The following is a 17,548-nucleotide window of genomic DNA, read 5'->3' on the forward strand; positions in this document are numbered from 1 at the left end:
TGAGGACAAGTAGCGCCGCCGCAGGCCATTTCCGCAACTAAACAGCGCTGACGTAATGGGAGATTTTGTGTTGCATATATAAAAGAGAAAACTAAGGAACGGGCCCCAGAAAAATAAGGCGTCTTCTTCGCAACCGCTAGCGTGTTCTTATCGCATCAGAAATGTAAAAAACAAAAAAAACGAGAAGATGAGACAAAGCAAATAAAATCATGGCCCTTGCCGTTATTTTCAACGTCACGAGTTTCGATCATAGAGAAGGGAAATGGCATTTTACCTTCAGCCGTAAATTCTGCATAGTTTAGAGGATCTTTTCCTGCCGTTCAGACGCGAGCAGAATACTAAAGGCCTATATATCAGATTGCATGGATTAAGTTGCCTAGAGTGCCCCCTTAGCCTCTGGGATGGTAGCCTTTTTCAAAGGCGACATCTTCCGAACTCCTTCTCTACAGTAATGGCAGTGTTACTCGGGTTACAAGCTTGGAATCAGATGGATCACTGAGTTCCATCTCGACGTGTAATACATGATACGTTAGGCATTATTCGCTATATATTACAGATTTGACAGTTTATAATCATCCGATCACTTCTTCTAAATACTAAAAATACTGTGAATTTCGTTATCTTTTTTACTGCTGGGTTGCTAGTAATGGGTAAGCTGCCTTCATAAAACGAGCTTCAGGAGCAGGATCTACTAAAGACTAACCCGCGTAAACTTTGGCCATTTGTTTTCGACGCGATACGACAGCTACAGCAATGAGGATTAACAATGAATCTACAAACGATCCATTTCATATATCCAATGCATTTAATGAGTACTTCCACTCCGTGTTTTCTTGTGACAATAACGTCATCCAGCCAGTCACCACTGCTCGTAGTGCCGTGCCAATCAACGATATTAATATTAGTGAAGAAGGTGTTTTGAACCTAATATTGAAACTTGACACGAAGAAGTCTGCTGGACCTGATGGCATCCCCAACTTGTTTTTGGTACGCTACTCATTATGGACCTGTCGATACCTTGATGTCATATTTCGTGTGTCTCTAGCTTCCTGTACAGTTTCTTAATCCTGGAAAATGGCTCAAGTTGTCCCTTTTTTCAAGAGCGGTGACAAGCAAACAATATCCAATTATAGACCAATCTTTCTAACGTCTCATGCATGTAAAATTTTAGAGCACATCATCTACAAACACTGTATGGAATACTTGGAATCACATCATTTATTAACGAATGCTCAGCACAGCTTCAGACGCGGTTTCAGCACTTTTGCACAATTTAATGAATTCACTCATGATATTTACAATAACCTGGATGCGGGCAATCAAATAGACTCAATATTCATTGATTTTTCGAAGGCGTTCAATGCAGTGATCCACTCCAAACTATTGTATAAACTTAACGCCATCCTGAACAACTCCCGCCTTCTCAACTGGATTTCAAATTTTCTTTCTAATCATTCTCAATTTGTGTCTTTCAACGGAAGTAATTCTAGAATAGCAGACGTGCCCTCAGGAGTTCCACAGGGTTCTGTATTGGGTGCATTGCCTTTCTTGATTTTTATTAACGACTTACCTTGTGACATCACCTCTAACCTACGTCCGTATGCTGATGACTGCGTGTAATATAACAAAATTACATGCCTCGATGACCACTTACACCTTCAGAAATCATTTTCAGAATTTAGCTCTTGGTGCGACACATGGCAAGTGACGATTAACATCCGCAAAACTGTTATGACTTTCACTAACAGAACAGCACCTTCCGTATTTACTTACAAATCAAACAATACCCCTATCCAGAACGTCATTCAATACAAATACCTTGGTCTTCTTTTTACACCGAACATGTCATAGTCCAAACATGTAGATTTAATAACCTCAAAGGCACTTAAAAAGTTAGGGTACCTGTGTCGCGCAACAAAAACTGCTCCTAGAGATACTAAACTGCTAATGGTCAAGTCGCTAATCCGTCCGCAACTTGAATACGCCTCTCCTGTCTGGAACCCGCATAAACAACGCGAAATTAACCAAATCGAGGCAGTCCAGAAAAAAGCCATTCGCTGTATATACCACAAGTTGGATAGGTATTTCTCGCCTTCCGCAGCACTTTCATCACTGGGCCTGCAACTGCTCTCAGCTCGACGAATGGCTGAGTCTTTAAAATTTCTGCATTGTATTGTTAACTCTTCTTGCCGGACCTCTTCAAATGATTATCTAATCCCAGCTATACCATCTAAAACTAGAAGTCACCACAGCCTAAATATCACTCCTTATTTTGCCCGTACGAACACTTTTAAGTACAGTTTCTTTCCGCGTGTAATGGAATGCTGGAATTCTTTACCTGGTTGTACGCACTCTCTTCTCTTAAAACTCTATTTAGAGGCTATTGAATAGTATTGCCTTTTCTTGCATATGTTTTCTTTCTCTACTCACATTGTCTCTGCTGTTCGCCATTGTTGTGCGCCTTGTTTCTCTACGTTGTTTTGTTTACACCCACCCCGGCAATAGCCCAATAGGGCTGCAGTATGTACAAATAAATAAAATAAATAAAGAAATAAACATGCGTTTTCTAATAGATTCCCTAATCGTGACGGCGCGCAACGGCGCAAAATTCGGCATTTTTTCCATGACAGAACGCGAAAAGGGAGCTACGAGTATTCTCGCTCATGATCGCGGTATGAGTGTTCCCGTGGGAGTCCCGGCAACGCTGAAACGAGAAGGGTTTTAAAGAGTCATATCAAGCCATTCGCATTTTTGTTTAAGCTTGTATCCCAGGCCTGTAGAATCTGGACGAGAGGACAGGCTTCGAATGGCGCATAAATAATCACAGGCAGGTAAATTCATAACAGTGACACATAGAGACAAAAACCAACGTACCTGCCACTGAGACACGGAGTCTATTGCACTCAGCTCCTCAGCCCAAGGCCTCAGGGTCGAGTCCCGGCGACGGCGGGCACGTTTTGATGCAGGTGACGCGCGAAAAACGCCCTCGTGCTGTGCTTTATTTATGCACTTTAACGAACCTCCAATGGCTGAAATCAATCTCATGCCTCGACTATAGAGCCTGTCATAATTCACGTGCCGCTTCGAGAAGCCAAAGTCCACGTACCATACCAGAAGATGGATATCATCTCTGCGAAAAACGCTGATGTAATGCCGAAGAGCACGTGATTTAAACCAAAGGACTACACATCTCACAGCCTTTGTCGGTCGACTACGACACGAAGCCGAAGTTGCGCAATGCTAGCAGACACGTACACTCCTCCAGGACCAGCCATCGCTGCCGCTGACGGCGGTGCAGTCGTTGGCGACAAACGCTGTGCCCTAGCCGAAATGCACGTATAGATAATTTTCTGCAGTATATACAAACACTTTTACACTTTCTCCATATTTTAACATGAAAAGCCACCTACAAAGAAAAAATCCGGAGTGAAAGAGGTACAGAAACACGGCTGCGTCCTCACCCCTATTGTTAATCTCGCGGCCTTGTTACCTCCCACATACACTGTCTTTATTCCGTATTTTTTTCACCTGCGGATTGTTCACTGCATGCAACAACAACAGCTACCAGCAACGCTTTACTTTTTAGGCGCAAAAGTTCCACTTTTACGTCAGAAGGCGAAGTAAAGGACACAGAAAGAAGCAAAACGCGTAAGATATATAGGACGTGTCAAGCAGACCTACACAAAAGAGACGAGATAAAAGGAACACAACATCCCCATCAAAGCCTGGCTCAGGTGCGTCAAGACCTGCCGCCAACACGACCTGTCTCTCTTCTTAGCCGAGAACAAGGGCTGGCATTCGACGAGCAAGATAGACGTGTCGCTGCCAGGACACAGCAGCGACCCCACGGGGCACATAATGGAGTCACGAGAGAACTGAACAAGTGAAGAGCGAGGGAATGAAAGACAGCGCCTCGTAGATGGTGCAGGGGTCGATTGGAAGAAAGAGAGAGGTAGACGGGTGAGGAGAACGGAGGAGAAAATGAAGCGGTCAAGCCAGCCGGCAAACCACCGATGCCGCCACGATCATGAAGGAACGGCGGCAAGCCAGAGTCCATGTCTGCACGGTTAGTGCCACCCGCGCGACGCGGCGTTCTCCCGGCACACGCAAACGCCTCCGCTGTCTCGTCCAGCCGGTCATTAACGTCCCCTCTCGAAGCCCGCACAAACCGAGCCAAGCCGAGCCGATCCTGTAGCCGCGGTGGCTGTTTGCGTCACACCCGAGCCGCCCGAGCTACCGAACAAGAGAGCGGGGAGGGTTACGAAAGAGTAACGCTGCTTTCCCCGGACCACTGTTGCGATAAAATGAACTCAAGAGCGGAGGCGAGAAACAAGGGGACAAGCTCTCGCTTTGCAGTGGCCCTGGAGCTTTGGTGCTTTTCTTTCCGGTCTATTTTTTTTTCAGCATCGAGTGGGTAACGAAACACTCGCGAGGATATCGACGGCGCATGTGCGGGTGGGGGAGGGGGTGTCATTGCTACAAACTCTGATCACCGGCCGCGGTAACAAATATCTACGCTCGCTCACAGTATGCGAGGTATACAGCGAGAAAAGAGCCGTACTCTCTTCACTGCGTCGTCCGTCTCCATTTGTCAGCGTGGTTGCACAAGATCTCTCGCCCCTGTAAATTAATTGCGACTTCCTAGCAAGTTGGGGTACCTCTCTGCTATGAGTGCCAAGCGCCAAGCTTGGCTCCTCAAGTTGAGAAAGCTGTCCGCTATTGCGCAGCGCTGTTAGCGCTGTGTTTGTTCCTTGGAGGCTCACGAGCTGAAGTACCCACCATGTAAGTAAGCTTATCCCTGAGTTTTTGAAGACACTTAGCTCTCCATGACGAATCTGTTAAGAGTTGGCTCAGCGGTTAGGGCGCTCGACTACTGATCCGGAGTTCCCGGGTTCGAACCCGACCGCGGCGGCTGCGTTTTTATGGAGGAAAAACGCTAAGGCGCCCGTGTGCTGTGCGATGTCGGTGCACGTTAAAGGTCCCCAGGTGGTCGAAATTATTCCGAAGCCCTCCACTGCGGCACCTCCTTCTCCCTTTCTTCTTTCATTCCCTCCTTTATCCCTTCCCTTACGGCGCGGTTCAGGTGTCCAACGATATACGAGAGAGATACTGCGCCATTTCCTTTCCCTCAAAACCAATTATTAATTATTATTAAGAGTTCTCCTTGAAATTCCGGTCAGATGCCATTGCGAATGCGCAAGTAGCTCTCGGCCGCTCCTGCAGCGAAGCTATTTGTTGCTCAGTTGTCAGAATAAGCGTTGTCGCCGTTTGTGTGGTACATCACGTGAGCCTCTCAAGGTCACGTGACGTCTTTGAATTAACGTTACGGTAAAGTGAAGGTCACGGCCCACCAAACGACTGGTGAGGTCACCGGCAACGAGAACTCGTCTGAGGACGCTTCGCAAAGCTGTTGGAGGACTCTCTTCGTTTTATCACACAAAGGAGAAGATTGAATCGCAAGAATACAAGCATCTGCGCTAGTCAAACAAAGCAATATGAAAGCATAATAGTGCGACAATTTTTACTGTGCTCGCCGTCCTAAAAATTGCTGCTGACGTTCTTACTGATTTTAAGGCGTCGTACTCATTGAGACTGTTTGACCCATTTTGGTCAACACGAACCTTTTGTTTTATATATTTACAACATTATCGAAACAAAAAACATCCCCCAGGCCCAAACCCCAAATATTGTTACACGCCTAATCTGCGTTCAAGAATCAGCATCTTCAGAATTTTCTTGTTCTAAAATCCCCGCTTCCTATATTCCTGTCTCTAGAGAATGGAAACATTAAGGCATTATTTGTCAGGTACCTATCTGGCAGACAATCGATGACACTCTGTCAATCTCGTCACGTGATCCCAGAGAACGTGCATACTGCAAAGCACCCACTACCTGACCGACCTGGATTATCCACGAAGTGGACCCGAGAGTTTTCGGCCATACTGATCCGGAGTTCCCGGGTTCGAACCCGACTGCGGCGGCTGCGTTTTTATGGAGGCAAAACGCTAAGGCGCCCGTGTGCTGTGCGACGTCAGTGCACGTTAAAGATCCCCAGGTGGTCGAAATTATTCCGGAGCCCTCCACTACGGCACCTCTCTCTTCCTTTCTTCTTTTACTCCCTCCTTTATCCCTACAGATACTGCGCCATTTCCTTTCCCCCAAAACCAATTATTATTATTTTTATTATTATTTTCGTCCACAACGTCCAGAGTCGGCGGATCTGAAAAAGAAAGCACGATTCAAGAAACGGAATAATAATAATAATAATAATAATAATAATAATAATAATAATTGGTTTTCGGGGAAAGGAAATGGCGCAGTATCTGTTTCATATATCGCTGGACACCTGAACCGCACCGTAAGGGAAGTGATAAAGGAGGGAGTGAAAGAAGAAAGAAAGAGAGAGGTGCCGTAGTGGAGGGCTCCGGAATAATTTCGACCACCTGGGGATCTTTAACGTGCACTGACATCGCACACCACACGGGCGCCTTAGCGTTTTTCCTTCATAAAAACGCAGCCGCCGCGGTCGGGTTCGAACCCGGGAACTCCGGATCAATAGTCGAGCGCCCTAACCACTTAGCCACCGCGGCGGGGCAAACAGAATAGGGAAGTTTAGAAATTTGGAGAACGCCTAAGCTTCGTCTTTAAGAGTGAGACGCGACAACGTGTTGCGGCGTTGCCAAGGTGTGCACGGAACGCCATCGCCCGTTCGGCGCGAAGCGTGGCCCATTGGACAAGGAAAGGGCGCCTGTCTCACATATCATGGTGGACACCCGTACCGCGCCGTAAGGGAAGGAAAATTTCTTCCCTTACGGCGCGGTTCAGGTGTCCACCAAGATGCGCCATTTTTCGCTCATGGCCAACGCCACCGACACCGACGACACCGGCTTTTCTGCGACACCAGCTCCTTAACGCTGTCGCGTTAATACGAAAGTGCTCGCGCTTAGTTCAAACTGGCCCAGCTACAACAACAATCAGTACGTGCTCTCCGGAGCCGCGGAGATCGGCCAGTCGACGTCGCTGCGGCCGCCGGCGCTGAAGTGAGGGAGGAGAACACTTCCCCACTTTTCCGCCCTCGATCCCCACGGCGGCGGCGACGACTTCGGAACGCGGGAGGAGTGGAAAAAATTTCGCCGTTGTCACGTTCGCTTGCCCAGACGCGCGCTACCGACGCGGGCTGCGGGAGCAAGTCGAGTAGTGCCAGCTCCCCCATCCTTCCCCACTTCCACGTTCTCCCCAATTAATTCTCGTTCCCCGCTCGAACGCGCCTCGTACCCAAACCTTCCCCAGACGCGCGAGCTCCGTCCCCGATCCCTCCTCCTCTCCGTTTCCCCCGCTTGTCCCTACACAGCATCCTCGTCTGCCTGTCGCGTTGTTTAAAACTCAATTTATGTTCTACGGTCGCCGCCAGCGCTCCCCTTATTGCTCCCTAACTCCCCATTTTTCTCCCGATCCTTCACTTTTCGTCCCTTTTTTCTCCTTCGTGCCTCTTTCTCCAGCTCCTCGCGGGCGCTGGCATATTTGACGATTTTCGCAACGCTTTGTCTCCGCACTGTGCAATTCCTTTTCTGTTCTCTCAGCGCTTCTGGTGTGAATGTAGCCGAGTCCCATTGCGTTGTGTTGCGCATTCGCTAATTGCTCCAGTAGTAGGGAAGAAGTTGAATTTCAGTCCCGATCGCGTTTCTAGTCGCGAGGATCAGCGTAAATGTTCCTTTTTTTACAACTAGCAGTGCAGGGTGTTTGGCCTTTGCCGCCGGCCTGTCTCGTATTGTTGTGATTTCTTTAATTTCTTCCACTTGTGTCATGGCCCCTTGCTTTAACTTTCATTTTGTCTTTCAATCTCAGTTTTCTTGTATTCTGATGTGCTTTTTATTTATTTAATTTGATTTGTTTTCACTCGGCTTGCGCGTCAAGCCTCTGTCCGACTCGGTGTGCATTCCTGTGTGGTTTTTTTTCAAGTTTTGCCGTTTTTCATTTCAACTGGCCTCAACGGCGGCAGTACCCTTCGTGGTGGCTCAGAGGCGTACGGCGGTTGCGCCCAAGGTCGCGGGATCGAGTCCCAGCCATGCAGCTGCGTCTCGATGGAAGATATATTCAAACACGTCTGTGTACTTAGATTTATGCGCCCTGAAGAACACCAGGCGGATGAAATTAATCCGGTGTTCTTCACTATACCGTATGCATTATGAAGAGTGCCGCTTTGGCGCGTAAAAGTCAATGAATGAATGAATGAATGAATGAATGAATGAATGAATGAATGAATGAATGGACGACTCAGTTAGGTCACTAAATGATGGTCGCATCACTGTCAAGAAATCAGCGAAAGAAAAAGCCCAGTGGAAGAGAGCACGAACTGTGAACCTCGTATCTTTAGGGGCAGTGAGCATATATTGGTGTTGGCTTATATCGATAGACCGCTTTACAATGTAAAGCTCGCTACTTTCACTGAAAACGACGCTGATATAAGCTAGACAAGAGCAAAAAATCAAATACAGATTTCGCCGCCATCACCGGCCGATTTCGCAAGTTAGCTGTGGGGCATCTACACAGTTTCTTTTTTAGCGGATTTCAGAAGCTGTACCATACCGCCATACATTTTATAACGAAGATCAAGGACTCATTTTCGATACATAGAGGTCATGAGTATGAATTGAGCGCCGAGATGATTTTTAAACCCGATTTTCTTAGCTATAAATACGTCTTTTGTTCTCAGACAAGTGTCAACGTAGCCAGAAATAGCCATTTGGTCGTTTTTTGCCGACACCAACAAATGAATGGAGTTGTATTCATAGTTACATTAGGCAAGTTTAATTCAGCAGCTCGCGGGATACGAAGGTTAAATCTGAGAGGCCTAAAAAGGACGTATATGTCAGATTAGTTGAGTGAAGAATCTGGAAAGGTTACCAAAAAATAGTTTCAGCGGAAAAGACGAGGAGAGAAAGTGCACATTCGCAGGAGAGGGACCAACTACCCCGTGATTTTTATTGTTGAGTCGCAGTTTTTTTTTTTAGAATTTACCGGCAACATCTTACCAGAAATTTGAACTGTGTACGTGTATTCTCTACCCAGCAGGCCTTTTCCGTTAAAGCATTTAATAGACACCTTTAGCCTACCATCCGCCGTGTTACCGTTACGTTAGCGTTAGTGGAATACCGGGAGGCCGGGAGCCCGCCCAACGACAGCGCGCACGCGCTGATTGGTCCCGATGTGGCACGCGCATGCGCACCTGCCGGGTACCTGGCGCCATCTGGCGCCCTCGATGCGATCTGCGCATGCGCAATGAAGGCGCATGGGGACCCGGCACTCCGGTAACGTTAACGGTATCACGGTATGCCAAAGGTGTCTAGTTTTGGGTTTATGGGGGCTTAATGCCGCAATGCGACTCAGGCCATGAGGGACGCCATAGTGAAGGGCTCCGGAAACTTCGACCACGTGGGGTTCTTAAACGTGCACTGACATCGCACAGTGCACGAGGCTCTGGAGTTTCGCCTCCATCGAAATTCGTCCGCCGCGGCCGGGTTCGAACCCGCGTCTTTCGGGTCAGCAGCCGAGCCACCCCGGCGGCCCCTAAAAGTGTCTAGGTCGTAACAAGCGCAAACCAGGCCAAAGGAAATTATTTTTGCTAAAAGGCGTGTGTTGCCAGATTACTGCGCATGCCATGCAGAACCAGAACGTGTGATATGCAGCCTACATATGTAGTGAACAAGAAGAGTGCCTAAAATATTACTCGTGAGAACATCGCGCAATTAATCACACCACACTGAATGCCTCGAGTGGAACCGTGCAGGCTCTAGCCGAACAAGCGACCGGCCTTGCGCTGTCTTAATCGGGCTCGAAAATAAAGCAGTCGCGACCGACCAACCAGCAAAGAAACACAAGACGGACGCTAGTCAACAAGTGGCGGTTTACTGGAAATTGGCTTTTGTGTGTGTGTGTGTGGGGGGGGGGGGGGGGGGAAGTGGCGCAGTATCTGTCTCACGTCTCGGTGGACATATGAACCGCGCCCTAAGAGAAGGGATAAAAGAGGGACTGTGAGAAGAAAGGAAGGCTCATGGAACGCTTTACGTGTATGTACAGTCTTCGTCAAAAGTCTCAAGGCCAAATACTTTTCGCTTCAGCCGCATAACAGAGCTGTTACAGCACTAATCAAGACCGAATAACCTTGAAATGCTAGCAGAAGGTTTCTTCTTGCTGTAGAGAAGCTATCTGCTTGTTTTGAATGATCCGCTACACGGAGCATTCTAGGGTCATGCGTTTCGCTGCAGCTGAACGCTGTGGCCTTAAGACTTTTGTCCAAGACTGTACGTATATGATGCGTCGAAAGTATCCAGGCAGGCCACACAGTTCTTTTTTTTTAAGTCATCTATTGGGCTGTTTATGACTTTCGAAAAGTTCGAGGTCTCTGCAAAGGGCAGACGAAGTGTTCATTCTCAGGACTTAAAACGGTTGTAGCTTCGTAGGGCATCCTCAGTGCCAAAATACACTGATGTAAAACATATCCTGTTGCCTGGGAACTTAATACGCACCCTGTTGGTGATTTTTTTTTGGCACACGTTTCACTGGTTCACTTATTTGCACGTTCTTTGAATGAGAAGGCCTCAGTAGACTCCCTACCAATTTTGTTTTCTCTGCCGAATTTTTTTGCTTCAGCTTGCCTTTACATACTCACTGAGCGCGATGCCATGACGGTAGTGAATAATCCTGCAATATTTGCTCGTTGATATTTGTTGTAAAACGAAGACAATGTTTTGCAAATATGTGTCACGTTTTGCCCCATGATCTTGTACTGCGTTCTTGCAGCGTACCCCCCCCCCCCCCCTGTCGAGATTAGTGCCGCGTCTTCTGACAGGTATAATTCCATAAGTTATAGCGTCGCACCGCTGCACATCAGTTAGCCGCTTAACAGCTGCGCAGGAATATTCGTTCTGACAACAAATATTAGCACGAGCAGCGACTATTCGCATAAATATTCCTTTCGGTACGGTCAAAACTCTGTTCGTACTCAATTCGAATTTTAGCTAGATTACTGGTATTAGATTCGTTAGCGAAGCTACACTACTTGTATTCGATCCGCCTTTGAAAAATTACTATTCGTACACCCCTAACAAAAGTTCTGACTCCATTTAATCCTGTGTTCTAGACTTTCTCTTTTCGCAACTTATTCTCGGACTAGGAGATGAAGAAATCTCCCTCAAAAAAAGTAATCTCTTTTGGTTCTTGAAGCAGCCACGGTGGCTGAGTGGTTATGGCGCTCGGCTGCTGGCCCGAAAGACGCGGGTTCGATCCCGGCCGTAGCGGACGAATTTCGATGGAGGCGAAATTCTAGAGGCCCCTGTACTGTGCGATGCCGGTGCACGTTAAGGAACCCCAGGTGGTCGAAAATTCCGGAGCCCTTCACTACGGCGTCTCTCATAGCCTGAGTCGCTTTGGGACGTTAAACCCCCATAAACCATAAACCTTGTTTTGGTTCTTGAGTTGCGCGAGCCGTATCTCGCGTTTTTTTTTAAGAAAGCCATAACAGCGCCCCTCAGACATATGAAAATGCATTTTACTTATCATAGCGACTGACTTGTCGTAATAAAGATAGAGATAAAAGAGATGACGAAGAAACCGTTGCAGATAATGTATTATATTTGTTTAAATCCTGTTCACCTACCTATAATCCGGATTCTACAGTCCCACTGCTATATTTAAAATGTCGGATTAGACGACGGAAATACACAAAAAGTTTGGAAAACCAGAAATGTGAAGAAATGTAGGAATTTATGTATGGTTCCACTTTTCTATTTAGTTATCATCATGATGATATTTATTTTTCTTGTTCGTGCAGTTTTTCCACTCCGCGGATAAAGCGCGTAATTTGTTCCTAATGCAATCAATAAGTGTCGTTTCAATATTTAATGGCAGATACGTTGGAGCTTACACGGGGTCCTACTTCTAATACACGTCCTTTCTTAATCGGTACTATGTGTTACTTGGCATTGTGTTGCGTCGATTAAGCTCCCTCATTCATTTTGAAATACCCTTCAGCCTCGAATATGATGTAAAGCAGCAAAACAAAAAGGAGACATATCGCATTAGAGGTAAATAGATCACATCATACAGTGAACATTACAGGGCCGCTTAACGCAACTTAAGAGGGCGGTGCGATGACGGTGTGTTTTGGATCCATTGCGCACGGATTGAAGTTTAAGAAGGCGATGACGTCCAAAGCACAGCGCGAGAGACTGGCAGTTAAACACGCGGGATGTTGGGCCGCGGCTAACGTGTAGTGGCCAAATGAAAACGCCAGTAAAGGTGGTTTGTTCACCCCACCGCGGGTTTAAAACCTATTCGCAGTCATGAAGTGTTTATTTTATTTGTTTGTTTCGTCCTCTGCCTACCCCACACACTGACGCACACAGCTACGCTTGCCCCCTCCGGTAGCGTCGTCGATACTGCCGCAGCCTCCCAGATCCTTCAGTAGTGACGGATTTTAAAAATTCGACACCGTCTCGTGATTTGTTCCTGATGTCACGTGACCATGAAGACGTCACAATGATCTCTACCAATCAAAGAATTACGCGACAGAGAACGCCGGTGTTTTGCCTGGACGGCAGCTTAAATTCTATCGTATTATAACTAAAATAAACTACCATCAACGAAGTGAGGTCCCCTCCAGATCAGTACTCACTCGGACTAATATATAGTAAGTAGTCCGTTACATGAAAGTTAGTAACAGATCTGCGGCGCCGAAATAGCATCTTAGCATTAAATTTATGGTTACACCTAACGTAATAAGATGTCACTGCTAACTCTTGGTGCTCGAGAGCCTGCGGCAGCAGTGCTGAGAACATTAAAGGAGTGGAGACAAGAAATTTTAGAGGTCTTTTTAGAGAAAGAGAGATTAAAAGGGATCTTCGTCATCATGATCATCATCATACGCCTGACCACAGCCACTGCAGGGCAAAGGCCTCTCCCATGTCTCTTCAATTAGTCCTGTCCTTTGCCAGCTGCGCCCACCCTATGCCTGGAAACTTGTTAATCTGATCCGGGCACGTAGCTTCCTGCCGCCCCCCTGCTGCGCTTGCCTTCTCTTAGAATCTACTCCGTTACCCTTAAGGACCAGCGGTTATCTTGCATTCGCATTACATGCCATGCCCAAGCCCATTTCTTCCTCTTGATTTCGACTAGGATGTCATTAACCCGTGTTTGTTCCCTCACCCACTCTGCCCGCTTCCGGTCTCTTAGCGTTACATCTATCATTTTTTTTCCATAGCTCGGCGCGCTGACCTCTATTCAAGCTGAACCCTTTCCTTTAGGTGAGTGTAGTAGGATACAGCCGTTCTACACTTTCCTCTCGAGGGATATTGGTAAACTGGCATTCATGACCTGAGAAAATCTGCTAAATTTGCTGCACCCCATTCTTATTTTTCCAGTTACTTCACTCTCATGATACGGATCTGCGGTGACCACCTGCACTAAGTATACGTGTTCCCTTACCGCATCCAATACTTCGTGACCAATTCTATAATGCTGTTCCCTTCCGAGACTGTTGAACTTTACTTTGGTTTTCTGCATATTAATTTTTAGACCCAGCGTTCTGCTCTGCCTGTCTAAGACACTGAGCATACATTGTAATTCATCCTGTGAGTGACTTAACAAGGCAGTGACATCGATTAATCACAGATTACAAAGGTATTTTTCATTAACTCTTAACCCCAACTGTTCCGAATCCAGGCCTGCCAAAACCTACTGTAAACAGGCGGTGAATAACTTTGGCGTTATCGTGACCCCTTGTCTGACGCCCTCCCTAATTGAAATTTTATTGCTTAATTGATGAAGGGCAATGATGACTGTGGAGCCGTTACACATATCTTCCAGAATTTTTACAGGAGACTCATCTACACCTTGATTCCGCAGTGTCCGCTTGACTGCTGAGGTTACGATTGAGCTAAATGTTTTCTCGTAATCAATGAAGGCTATATATAAAGATTGGATATCTTCTGCGCATTTTCCTATCACCTAAATTGATTGTGTGAATATGGTACATTTTCAAGTACCCTTTGCGGAAGTATGCCTAATCATTTGTTGAATTAAGTATACGGTTGTCCTCACTCTATTAGCGATTACCTCAGTAAATACCATTTAGGCAACGAACAAGAAGTTGATCGTTCTGTAATTTTTCAAGTCCTTGACGTCTTCTTTCATATGAATAAAGATATATTATAGAGGTCATAAGGAGTTGCGTACACACATACAGGGTGTGTGCGTGCGTGTAGGTGTGCGCGTGCGTGCGTGTATATGTATCTGTCAGTGCGAGCGTGTTTGCGTGTGTGTGTGCGTGTATTTTGCACACTCAGGTATTTTGCACACGGCATTTTTCTCTTCCTAATTCGCAGTAAGCGGACGAGCTAAGCGGCTAAGCGAAAGACAAAACGCGAGCGCCCGTCAATGCAGAGCAAGAGTCGAGGCAAGCCGAAAGAAGTAGCGCCAAGCCTTTATTATGCATTACTTTCATTTACCTCCATCATCGTTACATTTCCTCTAAGTTAAGCTGCGATGAGTACGGAGTGTGTGTTGAGGTCATCATGAAAGAGCGAAGAATGCATTAACGCAGCTAAAGGTCTTTTAAGAATTAGCTAAGCCGAGGCAAAGCGGTGAAAGTCAGAAGAGAGGAAGGCATGAACGCTCTTTTATTCCCTTTATTTACTTTTTCGCGCTCTCTATATTACTCTTCCTATTTGTTCCTTGCTCCTACTCCAACAGAAGCTTCGAACTGTAAAGCAAGGTAAGACAAAAGTACTCCCAAACACACGCAAAGCCGCGATAAGTCAATGGAAGACGACCCAAGCCAGAGATCTAAGCCGCACTTTTTTTCCTTTTCTCCTTTTAACAGCGTCTCCTTTTTTCTACATTCCTCTCTGCAGGCTTAGTAGCCCTGTCTGGCTGATGTTTCTGGACGACTTTTCTTAAGCAGGTGAAGTGCCGACGGCAGGGAAAAAAAAAGAAAAACAAGAGATGTTCGGCAGCTAACGTCGCTCTGAGCGCATCCCTCCCCCTCCGCTCTTTCGTTTCTCAGCTTAGCCATTCAAGGAAAGGAAGCCTTCTTCTTGTTTTTGCAGCCTTCGAAGCTTTGCCCGCCAGAGCGTTCGATGGAAGACGTCGGGTCGGAATGATAGCAGCAACGGCAGCGGCAGAGAGAAGCTCAGTCTGCTTGCTCGCTCGCTCGCTACCCGAGAGCATGTTTCGAGTGTCGAAGCGAGGCTGGACAAGCAAAGGTCACCTCTCAGAGAAACGAACGTGCGTGCTTTCTTCGCTCCCGTCCCTTTCATTTGCTCGCGTTTGTGTCCTTTTCCTTGTTCTCCCTTTTCTTCGCGCCCCTTCTCCTTCGTTATGTAAACTAAGCTCTTGGCGCTGCCCTTTTCTCTTTGGGCAAACACTCGCGAAATGGACTGCTTCGCTCGGTGCAGCGCTTCGCTTCGGAGGCACGGCCGGTCTGGTCGGGGGGCACAGGCGTTGGGAGCAGCGTCCTTTTGCCCGTGCCAAACAAACAAGATTAAGAACGGAGAGAAAGCATGCGAGACAACGGGGCCGAACTCGGGGGGCCGACGAGAAGATGCGCTCGGCGCCGTCAAGCTAACAAAGCGGGGGCGACATCGCGCTGTATATTCCTCGCGATACTCTCTCTCTCTCTATCTTTAAAAAAATTGTCTTCGCAGCGCTGTGTCTCTAGCTCGCCTGTCGAAAGCAAGAGAGACGCCACCAGCAGCCAAAAAAAGCCGGCCGGCGACTCCAAGAGGGGGAAAACGAGACGAGGGAGGGAGGGGCAGATGGGGAAGGCGGGGGAAGAAAGCTGAGGTTGAGAAAACGCCATTAGGGAAAAGTTAATGAGTGCTCGGGAACTTCCGCTTTGGACACCTCTCTTCCCTGCACCCCTCTTTACTATCCCTCCGCTTTCTAACCTCCGCTCTGTCAGTGTATCCAGCACCGTTCCCGAGTGTCTCGTCCTCCTCCCCAAAGCTGGCACGTGATGCGCATCTCATTCGTTCCCTCATCCAGTTTTCTCCCTCTTTTCCCTCTCTTCATCGTCGGCCCTCTAGGGATACAGCAAACAACGAGCAGGAGCACAGCTAGAGGCTAAGAGGGGGGGGGAGGGGGGGAGGGAGCGGCCAGGAATAACGCCTGGGGCACGGTTCGGGCGCCTCTAACGCAATGTTGTTTCGCAGTGTGCATACGCTCGCTGTCCCTACGCTGGTCGCGAGCTGCAGGCCTTAGCCGGCCGTCACAAACGCACCAACGAGCTGCCGGGCACACAATCATCGCGTACGCTTGCCGGGTCCTTCGGCTTCCCGAAACCGGGAAGCCGTCTGAGGATGGCGTGCCGGAGTGAGAGGGAGCCTTTTGCTTGTATTGTTGACTTCATCGACATCGGCTGTCGTCTGCGTGGGCATCCAAGCTCCGCCATTTTTGATGCCATGACAAAAGGCGGCGCCGGCCGATGTCACAGAGGCGCGCGCGCGCTCCATAGAGACGCCCTTTTACGTAAAAGCTCGTTGTGCCAAGTGTTCTCAGTCCTGTCAGCCTGTAATATAAAACAATCTGTAATTAAACTCTGTATTTAAAACTTTTGTTTTTATTTATACGAGCGTTTCAGAAAGATTGGCATCCTGATATGGAGAAAGTTACTCTTCATCTTGTCACGTAATCGTGTCGCAGCTGAAAATATTTCGATACTAAAGCGACGTGACATCGGCACAAATAGGATCATAAGTGCAGTCGAATACATCTACACCAATGAAGTTTCCAGGGAATGAAGTCTTGCACACAGTGCGAGACAATAAATTCTAAGGAATCTTAAAAGCACAAACATGAAAATGTAGTAATATATGTGAAGAAAAGCAAGCGTCACAAGTCACGCTCACGCAAGTCAAGCACGATGGCAAAACCCTGCACGATGTCAAAGATAAGGCAGGCTCACAAGAAAGTCATACTTAGTTCACGGATTCGAGAACAATAGAGCAACGCGGATACACAGTATGCCCCTAAAATAGTCTTGGCAGTTAGCTGAGAATATTAGGTGTCTCTACGAGGTCCACACCAGCCCCTACTGCCCCAACTGTACGCCCCCTCCCCCCCCCCCCCCCCCCCCTTCGGCCTCCTTCATCCTGGAGTGCTCAGCTGCAGGCATATGTCGAATGTTTTCTTCCTAAAACGAATCAGCTTTGGGTCAGCAAACTATGCGAGTCTTGAACGCCTAATATGTGGCCAAAATAAAACGTATCTTCCTTTCTCTTATCTAAAAATTCAAGTAAGGTGCGCACTGTTCTTTTTTTTAGCACTGCTCGAACATACCCGCATACTTTTTTCGCGGGGCAGTGAAATTTTCCAGGGCATCGTGTAAGTTTAGATGATGTGCGGCATGTCTGTGCTAGTACAAAGGAAGGTGCACAATGTCGTTATCGATTGTGCTTACGATAATGCCTCAATGTCAGCTCAGCATGTTCCGAATAAAATGTTATGCGTGAAATCGGTTCCGGGGTGAATTCGGTATATAACCGCTTCAGCA

The sequence above is a fragment of the Amblyomma americanum genome, chromosome 10 (genome assembly GCF_052857255.1).
Source record: "Amblyomma americanum isolate KBUSLIRL-KWMA chromosome 10, ASM5285725v1, whole genome shotgun sequence".
Classification (NCBI taxonomy): Eukaryota; Metazoa; Arthropoda; class Arachnida; order Ixodida; family Ixodidae; genus Amblyomma; species Amblyomma americanum.